At 33.9% G+C, this 16552-nt stretch overlaps 1 pseudogene; it reads right to left on the reverse strand.

Moving 5' to 3' along the window:
• Window positions 1-7237: 7237 nt before the first annotated feature.
• On the reverse strand, window positions 7238-11649 carry LOC134241852 (helicase POLQ-like; annotated as a pseudogene).
• Between the last annotated feature and the right edge of the window lie 4903 nt (window positions 11650-16552).

Genomic DNA, 16552 nt, shown 5'->3' on the forward strand with positions numbered 1-16552 from the left:
GAAAAAGTTATGGGAAAATTATTATTTCCTCATAAAATCGCAAAGTCAACCGTAGTGTCTCTGGTAGACAGACTACTCGGCCCAACGACACCTCGGCCCGTGCTAGTTGACACCTCGGCCCTGACAGGTCGGCTCAAAATCAGTGACACCTCGGCCCAGACCGAAGACTGCTCGGCCCAAGGAATACAATTAAATTTAGTTTGTTTAAATTATAGTATAATTTTTATTATTATTTTTTTTTTGTATTTTCTATGGTAATGTAAATATATACTATCATGTATATAATTACTATACGTTTACTATGAATATCAATATACGATTATTTCAGTATTTCAATCAGTATTTTCTAACAAACCACAGCACAACATCAAATTACAATCCGTTGATTGGGAGGTAACAGGTCTATCTATTTATAGACTTTGTGCATTATTAATATATTTACTAGCCGTTTAAAAAAAATGTTTGGATGCCCTCTCCCGACTGATTGACTAAAATTGTCTACTGCAGTGCATTGGTGCATTGTACAGTTGAATACCAATAGGTCTGCACAGAAGTTTATGTCCTGATCCAAAAGATTTTATTATTGATTGGTTTATTTTTGATATATTTATATTTTACTGTTTAATTTTAAAAACTCATTTTTTTTTTCCAATCAATTCAACAAAATATCAACAACGGTTTCTTCAAGGGACTTTTCATTAACATGATTAACATGATTTAGTCTCCCAATTATGGCTTCTTGTAATTAACTCCTCATAGTCAACCATATGACACGCGCTCGAGACTCGAAAGGATGCATTGTTTGTTTAATGATTAGCACGTGTAATGAGGTTACTAATGGATTGTCTTTCTTTAATTACCGTCAAATTGCCGTCTTGGAAGATTGCAAATGTACCAAATTAATTTTCTTTTGCATTTTATAGATATATAACAGCATAAATAATAAAAATATTTAATTAAAATAATATATATTTTTGTTTGGGCCGAGCAGTCTTTTATGTGAGCCGAGGTGTCTTTAAATTTGGGCCGAGCCGTCGTGGCCGAGGTGTCAATGGGCCGAGGTATCGTTGGGCCGAGGTGTCGTTGGGCCGAGCAGTCTGACATTCGTGTCTCTTTAAAGCTCGTGGTTTCCACTGTGTATACAATTCATTTTCGTCGACTGTCTTAGTTATGGACTAGAAACGTGGTAGTAAATTGGCAAATAAAGGACAAATGAATTACAGTTTATTTATATACCGTATACATAAAATTGAAACTTTCTTTGAATTCATGCCTCAAATTTAAACCGTCTTTTAACTTCTTATTTTTTAAAAAATTAAATCACAATTAAAATCGGTTACAAATATTTCTGCTCATTTACCTTTTTTTAAAATATATTTTGTGGCACCTGTATCCTGTTTCACATGAACACAACATTTGTATATTTCTTACAAGGGCCGCTTCTATGATCTCAAAAAATATCTATGTATAATATTGTTTAATTAAAAAAAAAAAAGATAGCAATTGTGAGGTTCTTGTCTCTTTTTATTATATTTACACTAAAGGGACTTGACTTTTCTGTGCGAAATTACATTTCCATTTTTAAAAAATTTTGAATATATCTATTTGAAACTGAAACTGTATGTATACTTAGTGGAGTCTCATTTATCCGGATGCTTTGATTCCTAGTCAATTTGCCCGGATATGTGAAGCGTCCGGATATCGGCATCACCAGTAAATAAAGCCTTCGTCCCGATAAAAAATCGTTCGGATACATCCGGACATCTGGCTTCCGGATATCTGAAGGTCCACTGTATTTTTACGCAAGAACGGCTGGCCCTTAGGAAGCCATTTCAGTTGGGGAAGCTATATTTTTTTTCAGTTGTACATGTAGGCACTTTCAATCACCAAATTTTCCTTGACAAGCGAAACAATTTTTCACGGCAACAAACGGTCATATACTTCGTATTCATTTTCCTTTTTGAATGCTAATTAACTTGATATAAGCTTTTCAAAATTTCGATGCGATTCTCTTATCCAATGATGAACTATTATGTACAACATGTTTTAATGCTTTTTGTCTGAGGCGATGCTGTTAATTAAGTAAATATTATACCGCTCTAATCTGACTCTCTTTCGCTGAAATATTTACTTAGGCAGACCATTTTTTCCTAGTTGTTACATTCTGAACATACCAAACATATCCCAAAATAAAAATATTTGACTCGTACCTTCGCCTGTCCCCACACTAACTCCTTTGAAAAATTTGGGGGGGGGGGATGGTTCAGCCAGAAAAAGTAAATAAATTTACCTAAAAAAAAGGGGGGGGGGGGGCGAAACACCAATCCAGTTTCGCCGTTGGGCAGAAAGGGGGTGGGTAGGTTCAAACTTCTTTTAGTATCAGATTATCTTAATCAAACATAAAACACTGCCTTTTTCTTTAGCCCTATAGTGTACAAATTTGACTATACTACTACAAAGAGTATGTATGTGTGTGTGTGTAAGGATATGGAAATAACGAACAGTATTCAATCTCAACGTCCATTAAACAAATATACAAATAAGAGCAGAGCAAACACGGACCCCCGAAACATCAGAGGTGGGATCAGGTGCCATGGAGGAGTGAGCATCCCCTGCTGACCGGTCACACCCGCCGTGTGCTCATTGTCATAATCAGGAAATAACGGAAAAAATCCGTAGTCAATTCAGTGTATAAATAATGGACTAACAATTGGTATGAAAAACGTCAGTCAGCATTTCATTCAATGATAAATTGTATTTGCTGACAAGGTCATTGTATCGACCATAGAATTTACGAAATGATGACTTTAAACGAGACTGTTGATATTCTTGTTTCATCAACTTGCTTGTCAATAATTTACCTCGTTTAAGAAATTGTTCATACGTAGAGCATGCTCTTGCGTATCGAATCAACTGAGATATAAATACTCCGTATGCAGGTGATGAAGGTATATTGCTGCATAAGTAAGGGAAGTTGACGATAGAAAAGTTAAAGTCATCACGTTTATCATATAGCTTGGTTGTTAGATTACCATTTGTGTCTTTTTCAAGTAAAATATCCAAGTATGAAGCAGATGTGTTGGACTCTGTGGTATCTTTTATCTCAAGCTCACCAGGATATATTGTGTCGACGTAGGAATGGAAATTATCATTATTAATTGACAATACGTCGTCGATATATCTAAATGTCGAGTTGAAGGCCACAGCAAGTGTTTTTTTCTTTTCACGCAAAAGATTTTGCATAAATTCTGCTTCATATGAATATAAAAATAAGTCTGCTAATAACGGAGCGCAATTTGTACCCATGGGAATTCCAATAGATTGTTGGAATACCTGGTCTCCAAAAACCACATAGATATTGTCAATCAGAAACTCAAGCATCTTCTTGATGTCAACTTCAGAGTACTTATGTGTACAATCAGAATCTGTTTTAACAAAATAATTTTTCAAATGACCAATGACGAGGTAAGTAAACTTACGAGTTCCATTTTTGTTGAAGAAGCAGCTGTCAATGATATCAAAAAGCCTGGATTTTAATTTGTCGTGCGGAATTGTTGTGTATAAAGTTGAAAAGTCGTAAGTTTTTATGCTGTTGATTTTTGTAAAGTCTTGTGATTTCAAATTGTCCAAAAGTTCTTTAGAATTTTTAAGTATCCACATCTGATTTACACCACTTCTTGAATATATAGTTGTACAGTACTCGTGTGTGTGTGTGTGGGGGGGGCTTTCAATGTAAACTCCACCCCCTCTCCCCGTTGCTACTTGCTGCGATTGTAATGATCAATATTTTCTTTAAAAGAAGAAAAATTTGTGTTTCTTTATTAATTACTTTCCGTAGGGTCATGTCAGGATTACGATATTTAAGTCTTATCTCGATTTCAAAGAAACTTTAAGAAATTAATGTCAAGATATTCGTGGTATTTTGATACATGTATCAGAGTTGAAGATTTCATATCAAGAATTCAACAGTCAGTTATATAATAATATTTCACGCTCAGTTTTTAAAGATTTTAAAGATTTAAAAAATGTTCATTACTTTTCGAAATAATAATTTGTTACATACTTTTTGCTCTTTCGGTGAATGTATTCTCAAAAGATGTAGCCATATATATTATATCCGGAAATTCGTACTTTTTTTTTTTTTTGCTTAATCTATAGTTTTATTTTTCCTTTTGTTTCCTCATTCATATTATCATTGTCGATGTGATATTGTTCATTTCTTTAACATTGGGTATAATGCTATTGGGAAAAGTCTACAGTAGCTGTATTTAATTTCTAAACATATTGCAAAATAGGCTCCAGTTGATGTTCATTCAATCATTTCATCGAAACAATTTCAGAAATTTGAAACAAAAATAATTTCTACCATACAATTCCTCTGAATATATTTATTTGATCATTTTAGATAAGTATTTGAAACAAAATTTAATTTAACAAAATTGTGACATCCCTATCATCCGTATTTTTTCCCCTCATCATTCTCTATTACTGTTAATTTAGTAAAAGGTAAGTTATCAAAACTAAAAGTCAGTTATTTACTGTTGATGTAGGTTTGGATCTCCAATGTTACCAGTATCTTTATCTAATAAAAGAGGGATTATGTTTCTTAGCTTTACATTTAACGGTCTTTTTATCCGGAGATTTTTGTTAGGCTTGTCTTCTTACCCCCCCCTTTAAAAAACATAGGTAATCAAAGATTACGAAGCTCACCTCGACGAGTGTCATCAGTTTAAGTAATGCAAATCTCACATCATATTTTCTTAATATTTAGTATTCATCCCAACAACAATATTCTTGCAAGTTGTGTTTAACCCCTTACATGGCATATACACATTTCTAAGCCTGTAGCGTGAAAAATATGTATATGTATAGTGTAAACAAATATTCATAACTGTAATACTGCGTATATCAAGGTCTTCAAGTTCATTCGGATTGATCTGTTCCCAAAACTTTAACCAAGTCTCTTGTATGGAAAATATAGGTTAGATCCAGCATCCGAAGCAAGTCTGATAGTGTCCATCCTTAGATGCATCATCCATTCAAGTTTGGTTAAGCTAGGGCTTATAGTTACTTGGGAATGAAAATGTAGGTCAGATCCAGCATCCGAAGCAAGTCTGGTAGTGTCCATCCCTAGATACAACACCCATGCAAGTTTAGTTTAGCTAGGGCTTATAGATACTTGGGAATGTAAATATAGGTCAGATCCAGCATCCGAAGCTAGTTTGGTAATGTCCATCCCTAGATGCATCATCCATGCAAGTTTGGTCCAAATAGGGCTTATAGTTACTTGGGAATGAAAATGTAGGTCAGATTCAGCATCCGAAGCAAGTCTGGTAGTGTAAATCCCTAGATGCATCATCCATGCAAGTTTGGTCCAAATAGGGCTGATAGTTCCTGTGGAATGGACCTGCTCCAAAAACTTTAACCTGGTCACTCATCTGGAAAATGTAGGTCAGATCCAGCATCCGAAGCAAGTTTGGTAGTGTACATCCCTAGATGCATCATCCATGCAAGTTTGGTTCAAGTAGGGCTTATAGTTCCTTGGGAATGGACCTGCTCCAAAAACTTTAACCTGTTCACTCATCTGGAAAATATAGGTCAGATCCAGCATCCGAAGCAAGTCTGGTAGTGTACATCCTTAGATGCATCATCCATGCAAGTTTGGTCTGGGTAGGGCTTATAATTCCTTGAGAATGGACCTGCTCCTAAAACTTAAACCTGCTCCAAAAACTTTAACTTGGTCACTCATCTGGAAAATGTAGGTCAGATCCAGCATCCGAAGCAAGTCTTGTAGTGTACATCCCTAAATGCATCATCCATGCAAGTTTGGTCTGAGTAGGGCTTATAATTCCTTGGGAATGGACCTGCTCCTAAAACTTTAACCTGCTCCAAAAACTTTAACCTGGTCACTCATCTGGAAAATGTAGGTCAGATCCAGCATCTGAAGCAAGTCTTGTAGTGTACATCCCTAGATGCATCATCCATGCAAGTTTGGTTCAGGTAGGGCTTATAGTTACTTGGGAATGGACTTGCTCCTAAAACTTTAACCTGGGACGCCGACGCTAACGCCGACGCCGACACCGACGCCGACGCCGACGCCGGGGGTATAGCATAAGCTCATCTCGACTTCGTCGAGGTGAGCTAAAAATTAAAATCGACAGTTCATCAAAGGCTGGCTATCGGGGTACATCAGTGTAATTAAATATGGATTAAAATGACTAAATACATTCTGTATGTTTTACATTATTACATTATGGTAAAACATAATTATATTTTCAGGGAAAAAGTAGCTCTTATAAAAACGGTAATTACTATGTGTGCATAGACCTCTCGCTCGTTCTTCTCTCTCTCTCTCTCTCTCTCTCTGACAAAAAATATACTAGTCTAGTATATGGAATATACCTTTGATACTGAGACTTCTTAACATGAATTCAAATTAAAGTATTTGTAAATTGCCCAGAAAAAAAAAAACAGCACCTTCAATTTCGTCATGCATAGACATCGTTTTAATCGCTGTTCCAGAGCTAGCAATTTGTGCATGTCCAATGTCCCGTATATCAGCATCAAGTTAAATATTTAAACAAGATTATGAATAAATTTACGTAATAAATTGTAATCATATCATATACCTATTAAAAAAATGTCCGCATCAAGCTTCAAATTTTCGTCACACTTTGAATTCAATTTTATTTCTTGTTTACAAAATGCAGTCAACAAAAATTACTTCCGTGTTTTCAATACCGCGACTTTGACGTCGTTTTCTGAGCATTATGACGTCAAAAGATAAGGGCCCTTTTCTCATGACGGCAGTCATATTTGATATAAAACTGCTTATTTTCAAGCAGTTTTTCTTCCAGAAAATATAGAGCGCATCCTAGAACAAGTTTCATATTTTTACCAAAGATGTATCAAAATAAATATCAATTAAACATATGTGAATGTCATTCTAAATTGTTGATTTTTAGAGGGCTAAAATTGGCTCCTATCATATATACTCCTTTAATACTCAAGTTCCCTGGAAAATTAGATTTGTTGATCTGTTTAGAATGGCAATACCAAAATTCTAAAAAGTCGAGATTTTAATTAAACTGAAACATTTATGGTGTTTGTATTTCATTTGTTTTATACCTTATTTCTTGCATTTTAAATTCATATCTCCAAAATTTCAAATCTTCATTGATTATATTTCAAATCACCCATTATCCTGATTTTTATTTGTTATCAATTGTATTTCTACCTCTTGTACTTGGCCATCAGTTTACTCAGCATCAGGGCCACGTTTTCACAGTTTTTCTTGGTGGAGCAGAAGATGAGACAGGAATGATGTGGGACGACCTCCGTCACGAGACCCAACAGGTGGTCCGGGTCAAGCTTGTTCATCTCGGGGCTGTACTGAAAGTCCAACAATTATACATGAATTCAATCAACAACAAAAAAATTAGGAAGACCATATTATACCAGTAATATCCGAGTCCATCTTGTTCATCTCCGGACTGTACTGAAAATCCAACAATTATACATGAATTCTATCAACAACAAAAATTAGGAAGACTATATTATACCAGTAATACATTTATTTTTAAATTTGTCCACAGCTAAAAATTAAATCAAAATCAAGTAGATACTAAATAAATGTAAATCATAAATCTTTTTTGGATAAATTTTCTGATTAGCAACTTCTTACTCTATCCTGTCAGAAGTCATATGAAAATCATCATGAAACAGATGTTTACATCAAGACCACAAACAGAGAAAAGACTTAATAAAATCAAAATATAGATTTGAATACCTTGAATTTCTAAGGCACAAACACATTAAAAGACTCATAAGTTTGAATAACATTCAAATACTAATACATGTTAAAAATTAATTGTATTTTGAAAATATTATGCATTTCAAACTTCAAGGTTATATTATATTTTGCAATTTTGATCTACACCTTTCTCAGTTCTAGTACCAAAATGTTCATAAATAATTCAGAAGTTTCCCTAAGTTTAATAATTTAAACATTGTGTTTCTTAAGTTAAACTCTTCTCTCATGACTGACCTGGAAAGCTACAGTTCGTTGATGACTCAAACTTTCCTGCAGAGTTTGACCTTTCTGCACTTCAAAAATATTGTCTTCTAGCTTCACATGCTCGGTTAGCTTGACCTAAATATAAAGATTACGATATCTTGACAAAACTAAAATCTTATAATGCTGCTAATGAATAAACTAAATGAAAAATTAAAACTTCTGTGCTAAGAAAATATTGCACTGAATCTGAACACAGGGAAATGTTAGCTTCATTTATTTTCTTTCATCCTACTTGCCCTCATCTTAACTGGGTGAATTACAATAGGTCAATTTAAATAAGACATTATCTTTTTAAAAATATAACTAAAAATATGTGTAAGTTTTTAACTAAGCAAATTGTTTGCAAAGTGTGAAAGGGCGGAAAAAATAATCTTGTATACAGTATTTCACAACCTATATAAAGATTTCTTACTGGCCGGAAATCACTGGAGAAGACGTCAGCCTTAAGGAAAGTCAGGAGATCTGTTATATTGTTCAGCGTAGCACTCATTCCTATTATCTGGGTGGAAGCTGAAAGGAAAAGGAAAAGGAAAAGTCAGATATTATAACAATGTCAGTATAACTTGATAACAAAAACAGTTACATGTAAATAAATTTTAGTTGTAACACATGCCTACGTCACAAAGAGTTACATCAAAAACGTATTACTCCGCTGGACATTACTTTCAAAATATTCTATATTTGAAGCCTTTTTCAAAGGGAAAATTATCTCATTGTCTACACTGAAATAAAATTATAAGGAATGAAGCTTATTTCAACTTATGTTATACAATATAAAATAACTTGCGGCAGTTTATACTTTTTTATTAACTGCTTCACGGTTTATAAAGCGTAAACTGCCCCAAAGTTATGTTATATCGTATAACATAAGTTGAAATAAGCTTCATTCCTAAAATATATTGAGAAGTTTTAACAATTCTACAGAATCTTAGTTGACATATCTCCAGGTAAATCACAAGTAATCACCCAAATTCTTACTGATCTGATACTGACTGTGTATTCTAAATTTCTAAGGGCCATTAATGAACAACATTGACACCCTAACTTAACAAGCACTTGCCTTTGGCGTAGATAATTTTCAGGAGTGTGGCCTCTAATCTGGATCCTCGACTTCTACCTTCACCAATCATGTGAAGCTGTAATTAAAATTTAGTCCATTGATGATACTTTTAACTTTTATGTTTTAATTATTGTCACTTTGATGATGCTATCATTATGCACATAAGTTACAAAGTGATTGTAAAATAAATCTTTTTTACCAGTTAATTGCCTAAGAGCTAAAACACTCCCTACAGTTAAATTATAAATTTCAATTTTTTTTTTTATAACAGGGTAAGTCTTGAATTCTTTTCTCCAAAGAAGACAAGTAAAATTACATGTATTTCAAACCCAAATGGTCTGTGATGACTAATACTGTAGATTGATGACTTAATTTTTGCAACACCTTATTTTCGCGAGATTGTCATTTACTCTTTGTAGGTGAGACATAATTTTCACGAAAAGTTGTCATTCCTCTATATAACCATAAGGAATACTTTTATATGCAAGAATTTAATTTTCGTGAATGCATTGTCTTGCGTATTTACGCAAAAATAAAGTTCTCGCGAATAGAAAGTGATTTACAGTATTTGAGAGAAAAAATTGGTTTGAGGCTTGTGGATAATTCAGTTTTGCTGCATATCTCAAAGAGTTTGTTGAGTCAACTTATTTGTCAATAACCTCATCAACGACAACCAGCCCCAGGGAATCCAGTCTCCCCTGCTCTATCAGGCTGTTGACTAGGGAATGAGCCTTCTCTATGGTAGCAATGTACAGGGACCTTTTCCTGTGTTTGATGGGAGGAAATCTTCCTTTACTGCCGGCATATTCCTCCACCAGAAAGTCTAACTCCACTGCTAACTGGGCCATTCCTTTCACCTGGGTATGTGTAATGTTTATCATTAATACAAAATATACCTTTCATTGATCATGTTGATCTTAGTTTCTATTAATTTTTCATTAAAATAAGTAATTAACTGTTGATTTATATGAAACAAAATGTTTCAGTATTAACTTATCAAATTATCTCTTTAAATAACCAGCACCCATCACCCTTTTCTCTTGCTTCATGATTATTTCAAAGAATTCTACAAAAAAATACACGCAAGATACAGTAAATATTAAATATAATCCACCTTTTCCTGAACAATGGAAACAAATAGGAGAATCATCATGGCGTCTTTCTTTTTACACAACAGTTCCTTCAGAATCAGCACCTCTGCCACCAGAGTTTTGCCTCCGCTAGTCGGTAAAGAATAAACCAGGTTACCTCCCTTTTGTAGTGTGGGTAGTCTCAAGCACTCATCCTGCCACTCTGAAATATATACATGTACTGATTTCAACATCAGATTTGGTATACAGCCTTAATTTTCTTGCAGTTTTTTCTCTATTTTTACCATGTTTAAACATGTTAAAAAAAAAGAAAGGAAAATGTTAAAGTGAATACTAATTAATGCATACCACCAGAAGAAAATGGCATTTGTAAAAGTTTTTTTCAGAAAAATCAAAGCTTCAAACAAGTACTTGTATCTCTCGGTCTGTTTAATTTTTTCCCCCCATAGAAAATGGACAGACTTAGAAATTCAAATCTGACAGTACCATACAATGATGTAATTCCTCTCTGTTTCTGTAACAGCTGCTGGACTTTTGATGGCAAGCCGTAGAATGGACCAATATCATCGGCCGATCCCTCCCCTTGTATAATGGCCGCTTCCCGCTCTACCTCTTTTAATCGGCTCTGTCTTCCCTGCTCAACTGTCTGTGCAGGACTAATGGGGGATTTTGTCCCAACATTCTGTAGTAATTTCCTTTTTAATCGGTCCCTTAATGATCCCGCACTATTGATAGAACTTAAAACCTCCTCACTTTTGAGCTGATCTGTAGTTTTCAATTCCATATCACTTTTGAGTTGATCTGTAGTTCTCAGTTCTATATCCTTGACCTCTTTGTCAGTATTTTTATTGCACACAGAGACTTGGACATTTGAGTTTCTATCACAGATACTTTTTCGCACTGTACTCCGGGTTTTACCTATTGAATCACTATCAACCTTTTGTATATTACTCCTGTTTTCACACCCAAAAACTTTCTTTTCATGAAACTTCTTTTAGGTGACAGTATTAATTGATCTTTTTCAACTAGTTTTCTCAAAACACTTTCACACTTTGATGACTCTTCTGACACACTGTCAACAAAATCAACTGAGTTCTGACTCTCAATGGATTCCACATGGCTCAGAAAATCTTGGTCTTGAAAACTCTCTTCAGAGAAGTCCTTCTCTGAGTCGTTATCAGAATTATCCTGTTCTGATTGCTTCCTTGGTGGTGTTTGTTTCTTGTCTCTCACATCTCCAGCAGATTCTTTTAATGGAGCATCCACTTCTTGCTGAATCTTTGAAAACAAACAAAGACTACAATATTGTACTGTAAGTTCACATGTAAGATCACTAAACATTGCTTCATTTATGTGAAACAAAAATAACTGTTACAAGAATAAAATTTAATATCGATATACTTTACGTACACAGGTCGAGACCACTAGACTTTCTGACGTCAGCATAAATTTGCATGTAAATTAGTTATCTGTTTACTTCACCTTCTGCTGAATGAGCCGTAATGCATTGTAGGCTACTACAAGTACCCAGCTATGTTGAAAATAAAGGGAAACTTGAATTGTCCCTTGGAAACTTATTTTCAATTCTTTTTTGAAATTTGTGAAAGAAATATTTAATATGATGTATAATCTTAACAAATACAGATTATAAAATTATTGCTTTTGTCTTTGCAAAGAGATTACAAAATATATTATATAAGTTGATTAACGAAAATCAAACGGCTTACATAAAAGGGAGATATATCGGTGAAAATGCTAGATTAGTACTTGACGTTTTTGAATACTGTGAAAGTGAAAATTCAGATGGTATATTACTTTTCTTAGACTTTGAAAAAGCTTTTGACTCGGTTGAATGGAACTTTCTTTTCCAAGTCTTACAAAAATTTAATATTGGCAATAGTTTTATAAAATGGGCAAAAATTTTATATACAAATCCAATGTTTAAAATGAAAAACAACGGCTGGCTTTCTAAAGCCAGCGAAATGACGCGAGGAATTAGGCAAGGATGTCCTATTTCTGCTCTCTTGTACCTATTCGTCGCAGAAATTTTGGCTATTAAAATAAAATGTGATACTGATATAAAAGGCATTACAATTAATAATAATGAAATTAAAAACATCCAACATGCAGACAATTTGACTGTAGCTTTAAAAGACGAAATTTCAATGAAGCGAACTCTCGATAAATTACAAGAATTCTGTGAACATGCGGGTTCAAAAGTAAACATGCATAAGACAAAATGCATTTTATTAGGGGAACTAAGAAATTTATATGATGAACTCTACGGCATAAACATTACGAATAAAGCAGTAAGATGTTTGGGAATATTCATAGGGCATGATAAGGAAGAATGTTAAACTAAAAACTGGATGAAAATTTATCACGATATTGAGAAAAATTTTTGAATATTGGAAAAGAAGAAAACTAACGCTATTTTGGTAAATCATGTATAGTTAAGACACTTGCTATATCTAAACTTACATACGTTGCCTCAATACTAAGTCTCCCTGATAATGCTTACATTAAAAAAAATACGTTTAATTTATAACTTCATTTGGGATAAAAATGAACTAATTGAAAGAAACACGCTTATAGGTAGAATTTTAAAAGGTGGACTCTCAATCGTTGATATTGAATGTAAATTAAAAGCCTTAAAAGCAGCTTGGGTACCTAGATTGTTAAAAAGCAATGGTATTTTGTACAAAATTTTTGATGGTTATTGTAAAAAATCAAATTTTGAAGTTCTCTATGTGTTAGATTTTTCTGATAGAAAAGTAGAAAATATGGAAAAATTGGAGAAACTACCTAAATTTTATCAACAAATGTTATGTTGCTTTAATGAATGTAAGCCCTGTTTTTTGAACAAAATGTCTTCCGATAATGTTCTTCGACAGCCGATATGGAACAATTGTAACTTTGTTTATAGGGGAAATACATTATTTTTTAAAAACTGGATAGCCAGTGGGATTTTGCATGTTAAAGACTTATTTGACGATGATGGTAATTTTAAATCATTGTTAGATTTTTCGAATTGTATAAAAAACAAGTCAAACTGGTTGTGTGAATTTAAAATTCTTTTTTTCTGTTTTCAAACCTTTGCTACTCAAGTATGATTTTTCAAATTGTAAGTTCGTTAAAATAAGATACAAAAATTATTTTTTTTTCTACACAGGACAGGTTAACATCATAGATCAAAGATGTAACTTTTTTTATGACAATCTTGTACACAGAAAATTTTGTAAACCATGTTATCAACTAGTTTTAAGCAACGAATTCAGAATCTTTCATTTCTATGCTCACATTTACAAATTTTGCTTTATGAAGCCTTAAATACCGTATAAGTGGAAATTTTAGCGACACACAACTTTAGCAATTTCTACCCAAAATCCGGTACTGTTATGTAGAAGTACTTCTTTCTGTATGGTATTAATTCATGCTATGTACACGGTCACCAATTTTCCAAGGACTTTTGTCCAAGCGTAATTAATATAAATATAAGGCATATAGTGACAGTCTAGAAAATCCTCGTAATTTTCTACTTGCGGATTAAACAGAAATCGAGATTCCGTGCAATTACGACCCTTTGGAAAAAGGTGCATCTACAGTATTTTTTTAAGCTAGATGTATTTTTAGGGATTTTAAAATGCTAACTAAAGAAGCTATTAAATATAATACGCCATTAATTTTTAGCGATATTCAATTTTAGATATGTCAGCATCCTCGCTAATAATGCCAAAATTAAATCCTTGCTAAAAATTCTAGTTATACGGTAAACTTATAACACATCTGCCTAGTAAACCATTGATCAAAGAGATGTAGGTGCTATCATGACGATTTAAGAGTTTTTTTTACTCGTGATATAAGTTTCAAGATGAAACATGACGCTGTTGTAGACAATTGACCTTATCATCCGTGCGCTGTAGGGCAATACAGTACATAAAATATCACAATTTGTTTATTTATGCATAAATATATTTGAAATTTTCTCTGTATATTCATAATATATTATGTACTAAAGTGTAGTTAAAATTTCAGAACACAGTGCATGATGATTATTTTTCAAACTAGACAACTTGTCCAAGATTTTACTGGACAACCCTCGTACTTTCAAAATGGTAATGAAATTTGAAAACATAAATATCACACTGCATAGTTATTGTAACCAGAAATTTGATGCAATTTTTGGTTTTACTTTTCATTGAAATCATATATCATGGATAACACAAGTTGTTTTTTTTATATTATAAAACAAAATGCCATAGTAATGTTCAGATATTTCTCAGTGAAAAAAAAATTAACAGAATAGTTTCTTTTATCTGGACCTGTGAAATCACCAGGATTTTTCTCTTCCATCCAGTTCCTTTAAGTATGTACATGGCATGGTGGCAAAAAGAATTATTCAAATATAACACTTCAGTTTAGAGACATATACATGTACCATTAGAACACCAGGACAACTATTTCATACAAATAGCTGAGACCAGTCAACTGGAAACGTAACATATCAAACGTTTTCATTTCTAATGGCATAAAAATGAATATATCACAGAAACTGTGTGCAAGATTAAAAAAATCATGTTAGCATGAAATAATAAAGACTAGTTCTATAAAGCAATGTAGCACAGTCTTTAGACATGCAAGAATTGAAGCACAATACCACGCATCTGGAAGTAGTTTCAATACCTAAGTCAGCTATTTTATATTTTTATAAAAGTTTATATTTGTATGAACACTCGTTTGAAAAAAATTACTACTGTAACAGGGATTTTAATTATGTGATATTGTACATTCACTTTGTACATGGACTTGTTTTATATTGTACAAGTTATCTTTCACGTCAAAAAAAGAAGCAATATAATCAGCAGTTAAATGAAAACCCTTAGCACTACAACAGTCTTTGTAAGATATATTATGTCACATTCACTTTGCTTAAATCCATAGAACTGCGCTATGATACATGTACCTGGTACATAAAATCATTGGCCCAGATTAGGGTTTAATTTTTTTCTCCCTCATCTAAATACATTTTTTGTCCCCCTTATCATGAGGTAGAAGACTGTGTATCAAGACTAGAAAACAAGTCCATGTCATCCCAGGGAGAGGTTTGACCCTGTGAACTCTGTACGGTTGATCGGTCGACCGGAACCGTCACCAGTTCCTCTACTTCCTTTAGTAAGGCCTCTGCCTTCTCATTCAGCAAAACCTAAAAAAAATCTGGGTTGTTTAATCATTCCTTTAACAACAAGAGGCCCAGGGGCCACATCGCTCACCTGAGCAATTGGCTAGGAAAAAGCATATATCAGATCAGAACTGAAAGTTTATTGGGGGTTGAGGGGGGGGGGGGACTTCAACTCTCCAGGGGTCTTGATTTGAACCAACTTGAATCTACACTACATTAGGATGATTCCACATGAGTTCCATCTTTCCTGGCCCAGTGGTTCTTGATAAGAAGATTTTTTAAAGATTTTTCCTATATATTCCTATGTAAAACTTTGATTGGCCATTTTGGCCCCACCCTACCCCCGGGGGTCATGATTTGAACAAACTTGAATCTACACTATCTGAAGATGATTCCACATGAGTTTGATCTTTCCTGGCCCAGTGGTTCTTGAGAAGAAGATTTTTAAAGATTTTTCCTATATATTCCTATGTAAAACTTTGATCGGCCATTTTGGCCCCACCCTACCCCCGGGAGTCATGATTTGAACAAACTTGAATCTACACTACATGAGGATGATTCCACCTGAGTTTCATCTTTCCTGGCCCAGTGGTTCTTGAGAAGATTTTTAAAGATTTTTCCTATATATTCCTATGTAAAACTTTGATCGGCCATTTTGGCCCCACCCTACCCCCGGGGGTCATGATTTGAACAAACTTGAATCTACACTACCTGAAGATGATTCCACAGGAGTTTCATCTTTCCTGGCCTAGTGGTTCTTGAGAAGAAGATTTTTTAATAATGCCATTATTTTTTCTCTAACTCATGATTATCTCCCCTTGGAAAAGGGCGTGGCCCTTCATTTGAACAAACTTGAATCCCCTTCACCCAAGGATACTTTGTAGCAAGTTTGGTTGAAATTGGCCCAGTGGTTCTTGAGAAGAAGATGAAAATGTGAAAAGTTTACAACGACAACGACAACGACGACAACGACAGACAACGGACAAATTTTGATCAGAAAAGCTCACTTGAGCCTTTGGCTCAGGTGAGCTAAAAACATAATTATAATTAAATTTCTATCAACCAAAGAATGTGAATAAAATCTGTATAATACCTGGGGTAAAGGAAGGCTAAGAAGTGTATTATGAGACATAAAAGGTGTAAAC

The sequence above is a fragment of the Saccostrea cucullata genome, unplaced genomic scaffold, assembly GCF_032062105.1.
Source record: "Saccostrea cucullata isolate Sc308-1 unplaced genomic scaffold, CSIRO_AGI_Scuc_v1 ctg14171, whole genome shotgun sequence".
NCBI classification, from domain to species: Eukaryota; Metazoa; Mollusca; class Bivalvia; order Ostreida; family Ostreidae; genus Saccostrea; species Saccostrea cuccullata.